This window comes from Lepisosteus oculatus, unplaced genomic scaffold (assembly GCF_040954835.1).
Source record: "Lepisosteus oculatus isolate fLepOcu1 unplaced genomic scaffold, fLepOcu1.hap2 HAP2_SCAFFOLD_87, whole genome shotgun sequence".
Lineage (NCBI taxonomy): Eukaryota > Metazoa > Chordata > Actinopteri > Semionotiformes > Lepisosteidae > Lepisosteus > Lepisosteus oculatus.
In genome coordinates, this window is record NW_027168425.1 from 12,706 (window position 1) to 27,444 (window position 14,739).

The 14,739-nt window shown below is 43.4% G+C and overlaps 3 non-coding genes across 3 annotated transcripts; 1 reads left to right on the forward strand and 2 right to left on the reverse strand.

The window, feature by feature from the left end:
• Positions 1-1,315: 1,315 nt before the first annotated feature.
• Positions 1,316-1,386, reverse strand: trnag-gcc (transfer RNA glycine (anticodon GCC)). The gene has a single exon. It is a non-coding gene; the product is annotated as a tRNA-Gly (tRNA).
• A 5,882-nt stretch (positions 1,387-7,268) lies between these two features.
• Positions 7,269-7,350, reverse strand: trnas-gcu (transfer RNA serine (anticodon GCU)). The gene has a single exon. It is a non-coding gene; the product is annotated as a tRNA-Ser (tRNA).
• A 4,097-nt stretch (positions 7,351-11,447) lies between these two features.
• Positions 11,448-11,520, forward strand: trnar-ccu (transfer RNA arginine (anticodon CCU)). Its single transcript has one exon. It is a non-coding gene; the product is annotated as a tRNA-Arg (tRNA).
• The last annotated feature ends 3,219 nt before the right edge of the window (positions 11,521-14,739 follow it).

A 14,739-nucleotide genomic window follows, 5' to 3' on the forward strand; every position in this document is an offset into this window, starting at 1 on the left:
ATGCCCAGGGCAGTAAGCAGTCTGAGGATTTATTTCCAGATGGCATAGAGCAGTGAAGCAGTGAAGTAGTGCAAAACACTGGATCATTATATTATTAGAATCTATTCTACTTAAATTATTACATTATACTCAATTTGAGTTCATTTTAAAAAGTAAAAGGTAATGAAAGGAATGCATTTTCATAAGAAAGATAATACCGATATGCATGTGATAATCTTCCTTATATCATGTAGTGCGTCATTTGGACACTTTGTGGGCTTGAAATACAAAGAAAATCATGTTCTATGGTACAAGATAAATACAAAACTTAAGCTTTTATTTTAATTAGATTTGTTTATAAAGCATAAGCAATCATTTATTACATTAATATATGTGAAAATAACATTTTAGCATCATATGTTTAGTATATTTAGTCCCTAATGCCGAAAGAAATGATCATTTGTTTAACATGCACGGGTCTGTCTCAAAGGATGCAGTACTCCTGAAGGGCCTCAAACCCTACATTTCGGATGCCTAGCTGTATCCCTCACATGTGGCACCTCAGAATGACTTCTAACCTTACCTGTGGTGTATTCAGTCCCTATTGCTCAATGCACGGTGTACATACTGCATACATGTGTCTTGAGAATGAGGAATGGGCCCCTGAGACAGTCATTTGCCTGTTTCATAAACAGGGACCTGGACCTAGACCTGGCCCGTACAGGGCTCAAACCCGCGACCTTGGCGTTATTAGCACCACGCTCTAACCAACTGAGCTAACCGGCCTCATGACAGTGCTCCTCTCTGTGCTGCAAAAAATCAAACTCAGGGAATTTCTTTTGTCCTCCTTTGAATAGAAAGCCGTGTAATCAGTGTACGGGCTTTCTCGTGCAGTTTCATGGTTCTTGTAACCCAAATCCTACACTGGCCTGAAGTGCCCCCCCATTTCACAGCATTTTTCAGCTGATTTAAAATGTACCTAAAGGAGAAGCATTATTGAAGACCATCAATTACCAAGAGCTTTTGTCAAAGGTTTTGGTGGTCATTTTGAATGACCACAGAGTGCTGTGACCTCGGTTTTATCCAAAAAGACAGCGCCCTTTTACAACACAGCATCTCCGTCACTATACTGGGGCATTGGGACCCGCACAGACCTCAGGGTGAGCGCCCCCCCGCCGGCACCATTAACACCGCTTCCAGCTGGAAGCTTTGTTTTTCCCTGTAGCTCACCCTCATCCGGATTCTGACCTGGCTCACACCTGCTTAGCTTCAGTGGGTTTTCAGTTGCGAGTTGCAAGGGGATGCAAGTGATGGAGCTGCTCGCTGCAAAAGCCACTGCATTGGCCGGGAATCGAACCCGAGCCTCCCGCGTGGCAGGCGAGAATTCTACCACTGAACCACCAATGCTCAGTGCCTGTCCCTTCAAAAAAGACGCTTTTTTGGTGCTCTGTGCAAAACGCGTCGACATATGCTTCCAGCTGCAAAATGCCATTTGCGGACGCTGAAGAACTTATTTCCAAGGCAGCGGGTACAAGCGATTGGGCGTTTTAAAACCACCAGGAACAGCAAAGAGGCGCGCTTCTTTGCTTGTGCCGAAACACACCGACTGAAGGCGGACAACGTAGTCGGCAAGATTGGAACCTGTGCGGGGAGACCCCAATGGATTTCTAGTCCATCGCCTTAACCACTCAGCCACGACTACAGCAAGCCCCACCGCCGCTGCGTTCTTGCTACAATCTTACCTGGATCGCGAGGCGCCAGCGGAAGCCTATTTCAAAGTCGTTTTCCGTTTCAAAAAAACATTTCCAAAATACAAGCCTTGCAGACAGACACGCCTCAGAGGACTTAAGGGTGGCTTCATGTCGGAATGATAAAGTCTCCCCGTCCGGACATGAAAATGCCACTTTGTTACACACAAAAAAAGAATCAACAACAGAGAAATGCCCACAAGCATTTGAAAAGCTGCACCACGTCGCACTTGAAATAGCTCTTACATTAGTGGTAGACACAGGAATCGCCTTTTTATTTACGCTCTTACCAACGCGATGGAAAGCAAAACAAAGCAAAGCAGAGCAAAACAAAACGAACAAACGAAAACACTCACGTCCCGCACTTGCATATAACGCCGTTACGTGCCCAAGCGGTATTGTACGTCATCCTAGCACTGCACCCCGGGGCGTAAGGTATATGGGAACGAGCACACGCCACGAATCGTCTCGAATCACTCCCTACAGCTGTAAGGCGCCTTGAAGCCTGCACCCCCAACATTCTTCTTTGCGCATCTGTGAAAGGTAAACTCTTGAGCAAACTCTGAACCAGCTCTAAGGAAACTAATCCGATTAGACGTTACTTTGACTCATCTTTTTACTCTCAGTGCTGGATTGCTCAAACTCCTGCTAGGGTTAGGGTTAGCATTCACACGCTACTTAGACACTTTGTTTACGCTCAGTGCTGGATTTTGGGAACTTCAGGACGAGTGGGAATTTTCTCCTATCTGTCAATTCTGTTTTGTTTTGGAGACTCTTGGCTGCCTATATTGTACAGTGCAGCGTGAAGGAAACATTTTCCAAAACTGTGTCAGCTCAAAAGTTGTAAGAAAACCTCTCCAGCTGCTTTACCTCTCTTCATTTTTGTCATTTAATGTGACAATCGATGTATAACTGGAGCCTCACATATGCAAATGGTGAGGCTCCAGTTCGACACCACTTTACAGTATATGACAAAAGCATGGCAGACTGTGCCGGACCAGCTGGTAACTTCCGCTTATTTTGACCATATTAAACATTGGAAATCTTCCCACTTGCATTTGTGACACTTGATTTTGGCTCCACCTAAGACACTCTTAAATCTTCAAACACTTTTCTCTTCTCCCGCAACACTCTTGTCTGTCGGCACTGTGTGGCAGCGTTGCAGGACAACCCATCTCACCAAGGAAAGGAACCTAACAGCTTTGGTAAGAGAGGAGAAAAGGACATGGCCCGTACGGGGCTCGAACCCGCGACCTTGGCGTTATTTGCACCACGCTCTAACCAACTGAGCTAACCGGCCTTATGACAGTGCCCCTCTCTGTGCTGCAAAAAATCGAACTCAGGGAATTTCTTTTGTCCTCCTTTGAATAGAAAGCCTTGTAATTCAGTGTACGGGCTTTCTCATGCAGTTTCATGGTTTCACAGCATTATTCAGCTGATTTTAAATGTACCTAAAGGAGAAACATTATTGAAGACCATCAATTACCAAGAGCTTTTGTCAAAGGTTTTGGTGGTCATTTTTAATGACCACAGAGCACTATGACCTCGGTTTTACATCTCATCCAAAAGACAGCGCCCTTTTACAACAGAGCTTCTCCGTCACTATATTGGGAGATTGGGACCCGCACAGACCTCAGGGTGAGCGCCTCCCCGCTGGCCCCATTAACACCACTTCCAGCTGGAAGCTTTGTTTTTCCCTGTAGCTCACCCTCATCCAGGTACTGACCTGGCTCACACCTGCTTAGCTTCAGTGGGTTTTCAGTTGCGAGTTGCAAAAGTTGGGATGCAAGTGATGGAGCCGTTCGCTGCAAAAGCCACTGGCCAGGAATCGAAACCAAGCCTCCTGCGTGGCAGGCAAGAGTTCTAACAATGAACCACCAATGCTCAATGCCTGTACCTTCAAAAAAGACGCTTTTTTGGTGCTGTGTGCAAAAAGCGTCGACATCTACTTCCAGCTGCAAAATGCCATCCGCGGACGTTGTGAATTTATTTATTTAGACACCGCTCAGAATCCCCTGTAAGATTCTCCTTCAATTCCGTTTTGCAGTGCTTTAGCTCTTTCAAAAGGCTTCGCTTTGCTAGTCACAATCCAAGGCTTGTGACAGCATTTGAAAACACTTGCCACTGCGTTGGCCAGGAATCAAATCCGGGTCAACTGCTTGGAAGGTAGCTATGCTCACCACTATACCACCAACACATGCCCGGGGGAGCCCTCCAGGACACCACCAGAGAATGCTCACGATTTCAGAAGCTGTCTCCGGGACGTGCTGATTCCACACATCCTGAATAAATCATGTTATTGTTAGTTGCTGTAGCTAGACGTTCAAATGAGTTTCATGGCCAGATGGACTGTTTCCTCAAGTGGTATAGTATTGCAGTAAGACAGCACGATGCCTGCAAGACTATGTCACGCTAAACGCCACAGATTGTGTTTGTCCGTTCGTGTCAGTCGTCCTGCAGCCACGGGAAGTGGGACACAAACATGCTGCAATGCTTTCAAGACATTAGGATTTGTTTGTGCAACATCCGAGAAGAGTACTTGTGGCTTGAATGTGACTGAGCAAGGTGTTTAAAGACAGAGACTGAAAACTGTTAAAGGATGAGTCAAAGTAACGTCTAATCGGATTAGTTTCCTTAGAGCTGGTTCAGAGTTTGCTCAAGAGTTTACCTTTCACAGATGCGCAAAGAAGAATGTTGGGGGTGCACGCTTCAAGGCGCCTTACAGCTGTAGGGAGTGATTTCAGACGATTCGTGGCGTGTGCTCATTCCCATATACCGTACGCCCCGGGGTGCAGTGCTAGGATGACGTACAATACCGCTTGGGCACGTAACGGCGTTATATGCAAGTGCGGGACGTGAGGGTTTTGCGTTTGTTCGTTTTGTTTTGCTCTGCTTTGCTTTGTTTTGCTTTCCATCGCGTTGGTAAGAGCGTAAATAAAAAGGCGATTCCTGTGTCGACCACTAATGTAAGAGCTATTTCAAGTGCGCCGTGGTGCGGCTTTTCAAATGCTTAACAGGATGATTTTGCATGCACGCGTGCTTTCATGCAGTCGTGTGTGCAACCATGTCTGCTTACGTGCAAACGGGCGTGGTTTCATGTATGCAAAAAACTTTCCTGGGCTCTTCTGAAGCACATAAAATTATTTGGAGATATACATTTGTCTTATTTTCCTCTTAGGCTCTAGAATTGATAACTTTTTTTTCATTTTTGGCATTTTTCATCATTTTCCAGAAAGTGGTTGCAAGCCCAATATCATGCGAAGAAACTTCAGGATTCGGGGATCAGTCAATGGATTTTCTTCAAAGTTGGATTTTTGCACTCTGTGGACCAAGAGATGTTGTTCTATAATGTTTTTTTTTTTTTCAAATTTAAAAATATCATTTTTTCATGGAGCTTTGAATGGGATGGATTCACCCTCCTTTAGCCAGGACAGAGCTCCAGGAGCCTGGGTAGGATTCTAGCTTTCTCCCCTTGCAGGCACCTGGCACAGAAGACATCATTTTTTTCCTTAAAATCTTTTTTTTTGTGTTCCTTGTTGCTCCAAACTTAATTTTAATCACTTTTAATTAGAGATTTTATTAAAAATAGTGCAATAAATGACTAATTTCACAAAAATTAATGTAATATAAAACGGATGTTTTCAACTTTATTGTAGTGTTTTAGAAACTAATATGTCTTCAAAAATGGTTGTTTTTCACTCCTATGAATGAAAACTGTTGTTATATGATGTTTTTTTTTTCAAATTTTAAATGATCATTTTTTCATGGAGCTTTGAAGGGGATGGATTCACCCTCCTTTAGCCAGGACAGAGCTCCAGGAGCCTGGGTAGGATTCTAGCTTTCTCCCCTTGCAGGCACCTGGCACAGAAGACATCATTTTTTTCCTTAAAATCTTTTTTTTTGTGTTCCTTGTTGCTCCAAACTTAATTCTATTCACTTTTAATTAGAGATTATATTAAAAATAGTGCAATAAATGACTAATTTCACTAAAAATACTAAAAGTAATATAAAACTGATGTTTTTAACTTTATTGTAGTGTTTTAGAAACTAAAATGTCTTCAAAAATGGTTATTTTTCACTCCTAGGAATGAAAGCTGTTGTTATATGATGTTTATTTTCAAATTTTGAAAAAGCAAAGAATTCTAGCTTTCTCCCCTTGCAGGCATCGGACACAGAGAACCTCATGGTTTTCCTAAAAATCATTTTTTATGTTCCCTGGTGTTCCAAACTTAGTTTTAATCAATTTTAATTTGTTATGTTACAAACAGGGTAATAAAGTCTTAATTGGACTATAACTAATGTCATATTGTCTGCTACAAAACTGATATTTTCAGCTCTATTGTAGAGATTCTAGAATCAACTAATAAAGAATTGAAATAAAAAAAGGGCATAAGAAGACATTACCAACAACGACCACATGATGGAGATATTGTCTAGACATTACCAACAACGACCACAAGATGGAGATATTGTCTAGACATTACCAACAACGACCACAAGATGGAGATATTTTCCAAAGAGGCAAGAGGGGCAAAGCTGCGATAAGGTAAAATCATTTTTTGAAAGAGATTGTTGTCAGAATGCACATCCGTATCCCAAACAGAATCTCTAGTAAAATATGCTCATTTGTGAAATAGGCAAATGAGTGTCAGCTACAATATGATTGCTACATATCTGCATTTGTTGGTATTTAAGGAGTAAGAGTGCAGGTTTAAACCTGCGATCCAGTGTGTTGAAGAATTTCACAACACTACCTCTAGCACATATGGAAATAAATCCTCATAATGATTATTGCCCTGGGCATGTACCAAAAAATCAGTGAGCATATATATATATATCATTGGGTTGAAGCTAGAAACACAGAATAACTGCAAACACATCCTAAATACAGTGTTCCAGCACCTTTGACCTCATCCAGAACGTATCATTTCTTGAAAGGGATTGCTGTCCGAATGCACATCTGAATCCCAAACAGAATCTCTAGTAAAATACGATCATTTGTGAAACAGGCAAATGACTGTCTCAGGGGCCCATTTCTCATTGTCAGACACATGTATGCAATGCTTTCACTGTGCATTGAGCAATAGGGATCAAAAACACCGCAGGTAAGGTTAGAAGTCATGTTCTATGATCATTTCTTTCAGCATTAGGGACTAAATATACTAAACGTATGATGCTAAAATGTTATTTTTACATATATTAATGTAATGAATGATTGCTTATGCTTTATAAACAAATCTAATTATAATAAAAGCTTAAGTTTTGTATTTATCTTGTACCATAGAACATGATTTTCTTTGTATTTCAAGCCCACAAAGTGTCCAAATGATGCACCTTTGACCTCATCCAGAACGTATCATTTCTTGAAAGGGATTGCTGTCCGAATGCACATCTGAATCCCAAACAGAATCTCTAGTAAAATACGATCATTTGTGAAACAGGCAAATGACTGTCTCAGGGGCCCATTTCTCATTGTCAGACACATGTATGCAATGCTTTCACTGTGCATTGAGCAATAGGGATCAAAAACAGAATGGAAACAGACGAGGATGGGATTTGAACCCATGCGTGCAAAGCACAATAGATTAGCAATCCATCACCTTAACCACTCGGCCACCTCGTCGACAAAACTGGGCTGTCCCAACTGGGTTGGCGCGCTCCAGATGATCTTTTTCTTTTTTTTCCCTCGTACTCGAGGGTCATTTTCCTGTTCCACATGCGATTTCAATATTTTCCTTGGGAGATGTCAAGCCAGCAAGCCACTGCTGTGGTTCAGTGGCCAGCGTGGAGTTCAGTGGCCCTGTTGTACACAGAAAGCACATTGAGCTCCTTGGACATGAAAAGTTCCAGATAAAAGCCATTTGTCATCCTTTCTCTTGGTGTCGATGTTGCTATTGTATGTAAAGGTGGCAACTTGCTCAGCGAGCAGGCGGAGCACACACCGAATGCAGATGTGTCTGAGTGGTGTGTCCAAGTGGCTGCAAAAGGACAGCACTCCCGGGGCGCTGTGGCTTAGTTGGTTAAAGCGCCTGTCTAGAAAACAGGAGGCCCTGGGTCTGAATCCCAGTGGATAACCGCCTACGGCTAGACTTAATTAAATGCAAGTATTCATTTCCTGTCTTTAACACGACTTGTTTTTCTTAAAATGGATGCAACTTGCAAAACATGAAATACAAACCTTGCTAATCAGCGCTAGCAGCTGGCAAAAAAAAAGAAGTCAGCAATGTTTTTTTTCTTTAACCTTAACCCTGCTAATGGAGAAGAGTTAAACGACCGAGTCTATGCAGCTTAAACGGTGCGCACGTCGGGATCTTAGCTGAAAGGGTGGTAAATCACGCTCACCCCAGTCCTTAATCTTTTAAAGAGGATACAAAATTGAACCTAGACGCCACATCACATACATCCTGTTCAATGATAAAAAGGTAACATCTATCCTCGCTCCAGAGTAAATCTCACGTTGAGGGCATATTTTTTTTCACTTTACCGTGAATCGGGCTCGGCTGCACAGAGGAGAGAGCAGAGCAATGAGGTCACGGGGACAGGGGAGTCACACGCTGGCTGTTTGAACACGCGGAAGATCACTGAGGGATCCACAGTATATGGACCCTCCGTGCGCAATCAGTCCGCACTCCGGACTCTGAATCCTGCCATCCGAGTTAAGATCTCGGCAGAACCTGAAGCGCAGTTCCTTCTTAAAACGTAATCTGGTGAGCATTTCTAGAATCGTACTTGTATAGATGCAGCCTTTAATGTGTTGCTAGGTTAAAATTGATGACTTCTTGTATTTCAGTAGGCAACTGCCCTCTTGATTTCAGATTGAATTTCTTTATTACAGGGGCGCTTTTATGATGACAGAGTCATGTTCAGGTACTTTGCTTGATGGAGGAAGCTCATTTCAGACTCTGTGATCTGCTCACCTGGAAAGGTCTGCTGTACTACTACAAGAGAGAAGTAGAGTCTGGAAGAAGGGACAATTTTATGATGCTTTGGAAGGTAGTTTTTTTTTTCTTTGAAATCGAAATGAATCAGAATATCAGAGCAAAAGACAAACTCTTGGTTTGGTTTAAAGAGATATGGTTTTAAAACAGACAAAATGTAGAAAACAGGTGTTTCTCACTTCTGGAAAAGAATGGACCGGGGTATTTTACTAGTTGCAGTGCTGAGCTCACCGGCTTGCAGTCCTGCAGTGTTGCACCAGGGTCAGTGGTGCAATGGATAACACGTTTGACTACGGATCAGGAGATTGTAGGTTCAACTTCCGCCTGGCTCGGGTCGTTTTTAAACGCATCAGGCTACTCCCTAAGTAGCATGTGCTACTTACTGTATTATAATCGTACCCAGTAAGAGATTTCCTTTATGTAAATGAACTGCACTTGACAGCTTTAGAAAAACACCTGGGCTCAGTACGGTGCTGAGAGCTAATCGTTGCTGTTGTTCTAATTAGCACGCACTGCATCGGCTATGAACCCGAACTTTTCAATTATTCCGATCAGTAAGTCAACACGTAGTCCACATGAAAGGTAGAAATATTCTCTTGTCTGTCTCTTGTTTGTATAGAACTGAATGTCCCTGACAATGTACTGTTAGTTTTAATTGAAGAACGGCATTTGTGTTCAAATATACCAGACAAGTTTATGTAACTGCTCATGCGACACTCAGTTGTAATTAGTCAAGAAATAAAGTCGAACAACAGCTGCGGGTTTGATTCTGAACGTATGAGATTGCAGCGTCTTTTACTTCCATTGACAAATGATAGAGATTCGAAGAGAGATCCTTCAGACCAGCAAGCAAACCCACGGCTATTTCGGTTTTCTATCTAGGCAACGTTGGTGTCTGCAATAGCATACATGAAAGCGTGATGCAATTTCTGTGGCTACATTTGTTGCACGTCATGCACAGTAAGAGTGTTTCTAACACCAAATAAAAAGTCAACAATTAGCGATCACGCCTTCTCAGTTAACCCACTGAAACCCTTGCTGTTAACAGTTCTTTAATGCGTGCTTTACGAGCACCTACATATCGTGTCGGTTCTTTCAGCTTTATTCATTAGGTTTTCAAAGGCATAAGTAGAGCACCAGAGGTGCGAACGCAGAATGTATGGTAATCTGAAGAACTGCTTTCCATGGCAGCGGGTCCAAGCGATTTAACGTTTTTATAGTACCGGGAAAGGAGAAGCGGCACTTTGCCTTTGCCGCGCAGGCACAAGGCGACGTGCGGCAGACGCAGGAGTCGGCAAGTTCCGAACCTGCGCGGGGAGTCCCTAACGCATTTCGAATCCATCGCCTTAACCACTCGGCCATGACAAAAGCGAGCTCGCTGCCGCCGCATTCCTCCTATAATCTAACACGGAGTGCGAGGTGGCTGCGGAAACCTTTTTAAAGTCGCTCTCCGTTAAAAAAAAAAACCTTTCACAAGATTCGTGCCGGCAGACAGACACGCCTCAGAGGGTTTAAGGCTGGCTTCACGTTCAAATGATAAAGTCCCCCAGTCCGGATGTCAAAATGCAACTTTGGCAGACAGAAAAAACAGCAACAAACCACAAATGTGGAAAAGGATTTTACAAGCTGCACCACACTGCACTTTCAAAAGCATTTACATTCGTGTTAGACGCAGGAATTGCCTTTGATTTGCGCGCTTACGAACGCCATGGAAAACGAAACAAAACTAAAGCCCTCAGCTCCTGCACTTGATTATAATGCCGTTACGTGTCGAAGCAGGAATTTACGTCATCCTACCACTGCAACACGGGGAATAGAGGGAAATGAGCACAATCTACGAATTGTCTCTAAACAGTCCCTACAGTTGTAAGACGCCTGGAAGCGTGCACCCCCATCATTAATCTTTGCGCATCTGTGCAAGGTAAACTCTGGAGCAGTCTCTGAAACGGCTCAAAGGAAACACGTGATTGATTCCATGTGCATCTGGGGTTCATTTCTTATTTACATTTAATTCAAGGGAAAGGCTTGGGTCAGTTTCAGACGGCCTCCAACAGCGAGATTCAAGCGCCCCACCTTCAGCCCAATCTGCGCCGCCAGAACGCCAACGGCTCCTCTGGTCTCTGGGGTGCGGTTGTGACCCTGTAACCTAAAGTGTTGGTGGCAGACAAATGGAGACTAACAGGTGATGTCCTAGGACATGACTACATTGTGACACTCGGTGGGGATGGTGACCATTGCTTGGAAAAGAGTGCGAGGCCCCTTTAGAAAAACATTTTGTTAACAGGCATTCTGCCTCAGCCTAAACACCTATAGCTTGCAAAGCGCATGCTATTAGACAGGCACCTCTGCAAGACCTTAAGAGTCTCTTAAACTAGTGATAGTAAGGTGTTCCCAATGGGCGATGTTTGGCTTTCAAATCATCTGTCTGTGGAAGCGCCGAGATGCAGCTGTTTAAGGCTTAGAAGCAGCTGACTGTTTCACTAGCTAGCTGATTACTGTCAGTCAGGGAGCTCAGAGGTGAAAAGCCTGTCTGAGAGACAATTCGCCGTTGTTCAGTTCAATATGTTCCGTACCAGCTCGGCGCACCTGAGATCATCTTGGTAGCCGTGTAGCTCAGATGAGTGAGAGCGTGTCTGTGTGTACCACCGTGATTGGATGCCGGTCCTTCTCAGGTCACAGTAAACCTTCTGCTGCCTAACTTTCCTAATTTTGGGGATCCCTTTGTAAAAGCAAAGGAAAAAAAAACTGGCTCTTCATCAGCATGATCGACCCAACCCAGTGTGCCCCAGTGGCCTAATGGATAAGGCACTGGCTTCCTAAGCCAGGGTTTGTGGGTTTGAGTCCCATCTGGGGTGCTCCTGTCCCATTTTGAGCGTACAAATGTCCTTGTGATTTGCAAAGCTGCAACCCCACCTTACTCAGTGAGCGTCTCTGCTTTTCTCTCACATACAGTTGGGAGAAAAACTTTTGTAAACAGCCCTTCGGAATGATGTGGATTTCTGCATGAATGGCTCCTAACATGTGATCTTATCTTTATCTAAGTCATAATAATTAATAAAGAGAGTCTGATTTCACAAACAACACACGCCCAACATTTGACATTGCTGTTTCTTTATTGACCAAATGGTTTAAAAAATCAAGGTCATTGATGGAAAAAGTACGTGAACCCTTATATTAAGGAGCTAGTGGAACCTCCTTTATGACAAAAACCTCAACCCCCACTTTCTGTAGCGGCTGGTCAGACCTGAGCAGCGGTTAGGAGGTATTTTGGCCTATTCCTCTATGAAAAACTGTTTCAGTTCATGTATATTTTTGGGATGTCTTGCACTGAACGGCCTGCTTCAGATCACGCCACAGCACTTCAATGGGATTGGGGTCAGGACTCTTACTTGGCCATCCCAAAATACGGAATTTCTTTTGTTTCAGCCACTCTGTTGTTGATGTACTCCTTTGTTTTTGTCATGCTGCATGACCCAGCGTCTTTCGAGTTTTAGATCACAGGCAGACACCCTGACATTCTGCTGTAGATTTTCCTGATACATCTTGGAATTCATCGGTCCCTCGATGATTGCAAGCCGTACAGCCTCCGCCATCCTTCCCAGGTGGGATGAGGTTTTGGAGTTGGTATGCAGTGTTTTGTTATCTCCAAACATAACGCTGTGCACATTTACCAACAAGTTCAACTTTTGTCACGTCTGTCCACAGAACATTGTTCCAGGAGTTGCTGTGGAACATCCATGTGGTCTTTAGCAAACTTGAGAGGGGCAGTGGTGGTTTTTTTGGGGGGGAGAGCAGTGGTTTCCTCCATGGTGACCTCGCATGATCACCACTCCTGTTCAGATTTCTTCTTATGGTGGACTCATGAACACAGACGTAAGACAAAGTCAACCACCTGTTCGCTAGATCCCATCCCCACTCAGCTAGTCAAAGATTCCCTCGAAGGACTGGCAGGACCTATAATTAGTATGATGAATGCATCGCTTGCGTCAGGCGTTGTACCTGATCAATTTAAGGTAGCGGTTGTTAGACCACTCCTTAAGAAGTCAAATTTGGATCCACAAGTTCTTAACAACTACAGGCCTGTCTCAAAGGTCCCATTTCAATCTAAAAGTCTTGGGAGAATAGTTGTTGCCCAACGTCAATCGTATCTGGATTCAAATAATATACTTGAGAAATTTCAGTCTGGTTTCTGAAACTGCATTAACAAGAGTCGTAAATGATATTCTCTTAGCTACTGATGCGGGGAATGCAACAGTGCTTGTGCTTCTAGATCTTAGAGCTGCCTTTGACATGGTTGACCTCTCTGTTTTGTTACACAGGCTTGAGTTTGAGGTTGGCTTATCTGGAACCGTCCTTCAGTGGTTTACTTCACATTTTACTCATCGTTTTCATTATGTTCAAATATCTAATAATTGTACTGCTTCATCAATGTCACCAGTTCAATTTGGGGTACCAGAAGATCAGTGCTGGGACCAATATTGCTCTCTCTCTCAACATGCTGCTGCTAGGTAGGATAATATGAAAAAATAATATGAACTTTCATTCATATGCTGATGACACTCAAATAAACATTTTGTTTACACCAAACGACAACTCTTCTATTATCAGTTTAGTTAAATGCATTAAGGAAGGAAATACTTGGATGTGTGAAAACTTTTTGTTACTCAACTCTGAGAAAAATGAGGATCTGTTGATCGGAGGCAACAATACTGATAGGACTACTATAACTTCAGCACTTAACTCAGAGGATTTAAACATTTGCCTCAAAGAGACAGCACGTAACCTAGGCGGCATATTAAACACAAGGCTCTTAACAACTTGCATTGTTAAGTGCCTTGGGACAACCTTGTTGTGAAAGGCGCTATATAGAAATACATTGATTTGAATTGAATTCACAATGTAAAATGTTGTGTGTGTTGTTTGTTAAACAAGACTGTCTTTATTTATCAAAAAATAAAAGGAATTTGCTAGGAATGCAAACGTTAGGTTGCGCTTCTTCATGCTGCATCGTCGGCATGAGTGGAGCTTTTTAAACGTCTGTACTTACTGTGCCCCATAAGAAATCGTTTGTCCCCGTTCAAAAGAGATTGTGCGATGTCCTGCAGTGTTCGCAAAGCAAACCTTTGACAGTTTGAAAAGAGGAATTTATTCTGCTTCCTGTGCGTGCAGTAATTACAAAGTTGAACGTCTTTACACGATTTGCTGCAGTTTTCAGTGGGCGGGCTTTGTCAGATGGCTTGGAAAAACACACTGTGTTTCGGCTCGGGAAACATCATGAGAAGTGTCCTGCATGTTTTCTGTGTATAGCTGTCTTTTATCGCATACAGAATTCATTCGAAATCATTGATTTCTCCAATTAACAAGGGTCCCTTAAAAGATTAGTCAAAGTAACGTCTAATCGGATTAGTTTCCTTAGAGCTGGTTCAGAGTTTGCTCAAGAGTTTACCTTTCACAGATGCGCAAAGAAGAATGTTGGGGGTGCATGCTTCAAGGTGCCTTATAGCTGTAGGGAGTGATTCGAGACGATTCGTGGCGTGTGCTCGTTCCCATATACCGTACGCCCCGGGGTGCAGTGCTAGGATGACGTACAATACCGCTTGGGCACGTAACGGCGTTATATGCAAGTGCGGGACGTGAGGGTTTTCGTTTGTTCATTTTGTTTTGCTCTGCTTTGCTTTGTTTCGTGGTCAAGAGGCGTAAGGTAAGTCGTAATCCAGGGAGAACACTGGTGGCAAACAGTCCGAGGTGAGAGGCGAGGTCCAAAGTCGAAAAGGCAGAAACGCCAGGTAGAGCTCTCAAGGAGTAGACTCAATACCAGCGGGAAGCAGGTAAAGATGGTAAAAATAGCACTGCGTACCGCACGGTGGAGTGTGTGCAGGTGGGTTAACTTGTGCGGCGGCGTTTGTTAATAATCACCCGCTGCTGGTGCTGTTTAGATTGCTTAAGAGTTGGTCTTAACTGCCTGGCGGTCATGACAAGCTCCTCTTTAAGCTGTGGTTTAGTTTTGCATTCATGTGTTTCTAGAGCAGTTATTTATGTGGGTGGGTGGGTCTTTCACAGAGGCTCAGGACAAA